Here is a 6,000-nt window from a genome sequence, read left to right as displayed (position 1 = left end):
GATTCTCACAGAGGATATTGGCGCTGCCATAAGCCAGACTGGAGTCAAACATTCACAGCTGTGCTGGGAGGATCTATGGGGACACCTCACTGCATGTTGTTATCATCCTCCACAAATCTGGCATCTATGAGGGCCTCCCGAGTGTGCCTGACTCGTCTAGCCAGTGTGAGAGCCTCATCCCCGTCGTCATCACCACTGAGGACCCCCTCAACTTCATCCCCGTCGGCCTCCTCCTCATTGGAGGAGATGTGCAGCTCCTCTACCTCCTCCTCAGCCAGCTCCTCTCCTTGTTGCAGCGCCAGGTTGTAAAAGGCGCAGCAGATGACAACGATGTATGACACCCTCTGTGGACTGTATTGCAGGGCTCCACCACACCGGTCCAGGCACCGGAACCTCATTTTCAGCATCCTGATGATCTGCTCCACCAAGTTGTGAGCTGCTGCATGAGCCTCATTATACCTTTGCTCTGCTGCAGTCTGAGGCCGCTGTACGGGTGTCATCAGCCACTGCCTCTGCAGATGGCCTTTGTCCCCAAGAAGACAACCCTGCAGCCTCTGTGGACCCTGGAAGACTGCAGGGATTTGCGAGCAACTCAGGATGAATGCATCATTCATATTCCCTGGAAACTGTGTGCATATCTGCAGGATGCGTTTCTAGTGGTCACATACTAGCTGCACGTTCAGTGAGTGGAAGCCCTTGCAGTTGATGAAGTCCACTGAGTGTAGCGATGGAGACCTGAGTGCCACACGAGTGCAGTCAGTTGCACCCTGCAACTGTGGGAATCCCAAGATCAGGGCAAATCCAATGGGTCTTGCATCCTGGCTGTCCCGGTCCCAGGCGAAATGCACAAGTTGTGTGCCATGGACAAGATGGCATCCGTGACCTCATGGATGCATTTGTGGATGGCGGATTGTGAAATCCCACAGAGGTTACCTGTGGAGCCTTGAAAGGAGCCACTGGCATAGAAATTGAGAACCGCAGTCACTTTCACAGCCAGTAGCAATGGATGGCCTCCATGGCCCCTTGGTGCCAAGTCCTGCAGTAAGTGGCAGATGTGAGCCACCAGGTCCCTAGACATGTGCAGTCGTTGGTGACACTGGTTCTTAGTCATCTGCAGGAATGGCAGGCGTCTATAGATAATGGGTATCGCTAGGCACTGACCAGCCATGGCTCACTATTGCTCCTGGGCAGCGTGTGTGGGAGCCTCTGCTGCCCCTTCTTCATGAAGTTGCTGCTCCTGCCTTTGTGTGGCCAGGAGCCTCAGTGACTCTCTCCTCTGTCTTCTATGGTCTCTGTAGGCTATCAGGCATACAGCTAGGTCACCAGGATCCATGATCCTGACGTGGTCCTCCTGCAGCATGAAAGGGAGAGAGATGTGGTTATCATGGCTGTACTTAGCATCTTCTCGGGCCCTGTGTGACTGCTTCCCAGAGAGTACTGGTCACCTCTTGGATGGCCAGAGATGAGTGCGCTGCATTGCTGCCCTGTCAACCTGTGACATGTGAGACACTGGTCCAAATGGGGATGCTGAGATAGCAAAGGGCTGTCAGCGCCTCCAGCAGTGACTACTACATGGCAAGTGTTGGCGAGGAGATGGTACAATGTATGCAGTGCAACTGCTCTACTGTCCAAAAAATATGGTGGCGGACTGGAAGTCTGTGCCGGGGAGTGGGATGGGCGGGGGCGGGGAGGTGGCAGGTGGTGGTTGCGGAGGGCTGAGTAATGTATGGAGTGCTTGGTGACCCTTTGGTGGCTCTGCATTGCTTGCATAGGCGGACAGGCCAGGAGTCCGACCCAATCATATCACTGTGGCTGAGCATGATCTGTCTCAGTTGCAGAGGCATGGTCAGCTTATATTGCGTGGCCACTTCTCTAGCTCACCATGCCCCCCACCTCGATTGCCTGCACGCAGGATGCAGCACCCGCAGCACATGAACCCCCCCACCCCCCCCCCAACCCCACCCACCCACCCACCAGCCACCACCACTGATAATGGTTGCTTCTGAGGCTGGCCAGCACTTGCCCCCAGACAACCCCTATGGCCCCCTCAGCAGTTGCCTCTGGGGCCAGGCATCAGTTGCCCCCACCTGTCAGCCCCCTGAGGCCTGTAAACAATGGGTGAGCTGTGGAGAACGTTGCTGCTCACTCACATCAGTTCCCCCGAAGTGAAGGCTGTCAAGTGCACGTCACCTGCGTGCTGCTGTGAAACATGTTGGTGTGTTTTCCCGCCAATATGGATGGATGATACGGTGGGGTTCTAAGAGCCTGGAGGGATGGCCTTTTAATTATATGATGATGTATTACAATTAGCTCCCTGCCGACTGATGGCGGGAAACGCGGCCTGCCATCGGTGGGCTGAGTGGATGATTGCGACCTGCCTTCCTGCCGTCATTAAGCGGGTCATGCCATATTTTCCACGCACGCCATCTATCACACCCACTGCCAACAGGCTTGGAAAATTCTGCTCAAAGTTTGATACTGTTAATTAAAAATTCTTGTTGCTCCTACCATTATTCTACACATGCCACAGAGTGTTTAGAGTGTGATAAGAAATCTGTTGTAGTAACAATATTAAAATTTATCCTTAAACCTTGTTTTACACATATATATAGGAGTTCAGAAATACAAACTTACAATTATATAGCACTTTTAACATAGGAAAGTGTCCCAAGTGGCTTCACAGTGGGGGTAATCAGACAAACATTGACATCAAGGAGGAGAGACTGGTGGAGAGGTTTAAGGAGAGAATTCCAGAGCTCATGGCCTAGACGCTTGAATGTAAGCACAGAGTAATGGGTGAATGGGACGATTAAGATATAGGCAGCAGAGTTTAGGATGAGCTCTGTGTGGAGGATAGAAAGCTGTGTTAGGAGAGCATTGAAATAATCAAGTCTGGAGGTAACAAAAGCAGGGTTGAGTAGCATATGGGCGGAGGTGAGGTGGAGTTGGGCATTGTTCCAGACGTGAAAGTAGGCAGGCTCGGTTATGGAGAGGATTTCAGGTTGGAATCTCAACTCAGGATCCAAAAGGATGCTGAGGTAGTAAATATTCTGGTTCAGTCTAAGATAGTGGCTAGGAAAGGAGATGGAATCAGATGCTGGATTTTTGGTGGAGGCCGAAGACAATGCCCATGGGCTTCTCAATGATTAATTGAAGGATATTTCGGTTCATCAAGAGTTGAATGTTGGGCAAGCAGATAACACAGAGGTGATGATGGGATTGAGAGATGTGGTGGTGGGACAGAGCTGGGTATCAATAACATATACATAGAACCTAAAGTTATACCTTCAGTTAATGTTGCCAAGGGCAGCACGTATTAGAGAAATAGGAGGGTGTCAAGAGTAGATCCTTGGGGGATTCTATTGGCAGCAGTGAGGGGACAAGAAGAGAAGATGTTGCAGGAGATTTTAGGAAGAAAAAAGACAGACTTACATTTGTACAATGACCAAAGGGCATTCCAAAGCACTTTACAGCCAATGAAGTACTTTTGGAAGTGTAGTTACTATTATAAGGTGGCAATCAATTTGGGTGTAGGAAGGTCCCACAAACAGAAATGCGATAATGACCATAATCTGTTTTTATGATGTTGATTGAGGGACAAAAATTGGCTAGGACACCAGGGATAACTCCCCTGCTCTTCTTCAAAATAATGTCACAGGTTCTTTTTTATCTGTCTGAGAGGTCAGACAGGGCCTCAGTTTGACACCTCATCTGAAAGATGTTACCTCTATAAGGGCAGTATACCCTCAGTACTGCACATGCATGTCAGCTTTGCTTTTGTATCCAAGTCCAGGGGTTGGGTTTTACGGCTGCAAATTGGACAGTGATGTTGAGCTTGTTAAAAAGGCAATCAGCTGCAATTTTTTCATTGCCTACTCCATTTTTTGCTAGCCACATGGGAACAATGTTGGGAGTAAGTTAGACCAGGTATAGGCAGCATAAGGGTGGATTTTAAGGCCTGTAAACAGGACCATAGCTGCATGTTGCAGCAGGGTCTGCTGCTGTAGGTGGCAGCATTTGCCTGTTGGTAAACTTAATTTGTTCAACTTTTATAGGCATAACAATTAAGAAGGGAGTGAGATGGAAGAGGACCTTTAAATTGGTGGCCAGAACTGACTCCTGATTCATGGCCTTCTTCTGCTGGAAGTCCTACCCCAGATGCCCGTTTGGGTGCGGAGCCCCCCATTCACATCACTAGCTAGCCAGCCAACATTTGGTAGGGTTGGGACAGGACCGAGCTGACCATACACTTCTATTTCCACCTCTCTTACTCCACGGGAAATTGTAAAATCCAGCCCGTGAAGTGAGACTTGAAATCATAACCTTTTGATTTAGTTGCGAGAGTGCAATCAGCTGAGTAACAGCTAATACTCTGGGCTGGATTTTCAATTACCCGTAGAAGCAGGGTCCAGAGCTGGCGCAGTTTAAAAGAGCGCTCTCGAATGATGTGTCAGTCTTTTGAAGGCTCTATGATGCACTGCAAGTTTCAACGGGAGGATGGGGAGAATGGGAGAGCCAGCAAAAGCACGCCTCCAATTAACTGTTAAGCTGTTAAACTGGTTGAAGAACTTATTAATGGGCTGAAGAGGAACAGAATGAAATTTTCAAAGGTAAGAACAGGAAGAGCAAACGGTCTGGGGCATGTTAGTGCATATGTGCTGGGAGCACAGCGGGGATTTATTATTTATTGTTGCTGCTGATTTAAATTTTTCATAGAAAGAAAAGTTAAACTCAGGTACTCATGTGGCACAAAGTTGTTAGCCCTTGAGCAGAGTGGATTAAGTACCTGATGGCGAAATGTTTGGGCACTTGTTTGGATCATGAGGCTGCTGGCTGTCTGCTCTTCTGCCTGCTCCATTCCACAAGGCAATGGTAAACCCAGTCACAACTGTCATCTGCCTTTGAGAATTGCCATTCAGAGCCAACTCCCGCCTCCAGACAGAGCCCAGCACCACTAATTGGGCATGAAACTCATCGCTGGCCCAATTAGGGCCTTTGTATATCAAAATATTGTTGTGGCAGTGACACTGATGCATCACAGGGTCAGGATCCAGAAATGATTCAGGCATCAGGTCGCTGACCTCGGATTGAAAATCCAGGCAAGTCAATAACTATCACTGTATAGGTAAGAGCAGAACCAGGCAAATGCAGTCCCATTTAACTGGGCAAAAGGGGAGGTGATGGAGGAGGCTGGAGTGGTTGACAATGTCAAAGGTTACAGAGCAGTTGAGAAGGATGAGGAGGGATAGCACATAGTAACAGAGGATGTTGTATGTGAATTTGATTAGGGCAATTTCAGTGCTGTGGCAGGAAAGGTAGGAGGCAAACCTGTTTGGGGAGTATAGAGTAGTGGAAAAGATGGGCATGGATATTGGAGACTCAATACATTTAAGGACTTTGGAAAGAAAGGGATGTTGGAGATGGGGCAGTAGGTTGAAAGGACAATGAGCTCAAGGATGGTTTTGAAAGGAAGGTGGACAGTACCTGAGGAGAGAAAGCTGTTTACAATGTCATGTAGCCTCGAGGCCAGGTTCAGAAGTTGGTAGTCAGCAGTTAGTGGGAATACAACAGAGAGAGCAGGGGATGGCTCTCATGGACAAAATTAACTCGGAGGGAGCCTGAAGGGAGACAAGATAGAAATTAAAGAATAATGCAGGCTCAGGCATAAGGCAGGTCTAAGACCTGAGAGGAAGGTTGACTTGGTGGACAAGGATAATTGAGGAATCCAGTAGAGGCTGAATGAATGGTCTCAGATCTTAATGGCATACACGTTTGTGAGTTTCCTACACTTGTTGGAGATGATGATAGAAGGAGCAGGGTAGGGGGTTCTAAGGAGGTGGTTATTGTTACTTTCCAAGATAGTTCTAAAGTAGTGAGCAGTTTCAGCAGAAGAGAGCAGAGCCCAATTACTTGATGTTGTCCAGCCAGATCTGATGATAAATGGATTAACTAGTAATGTACCAAGTATGCCTAAGTCTGCACCATCGACAAAAGGGAATG

Source organism: Carcharodon carcharias, chromosome 14 (assembly GCF_017639515.1).
Source record: "Carcharodon carcharias isolate sCarCar2 chromosome 14, sCarCar2.pri, whole genome shotgun sequence".
Lineage (NCBI taxonomy): Eukaryota > Metazoa > Chordata > Chondrichthyes > Lamniformes > Lamnidae > Carcharodon > Carcharodon carcharias.
Note: the sequence above shows the minus strand (reverse complement) of the source record.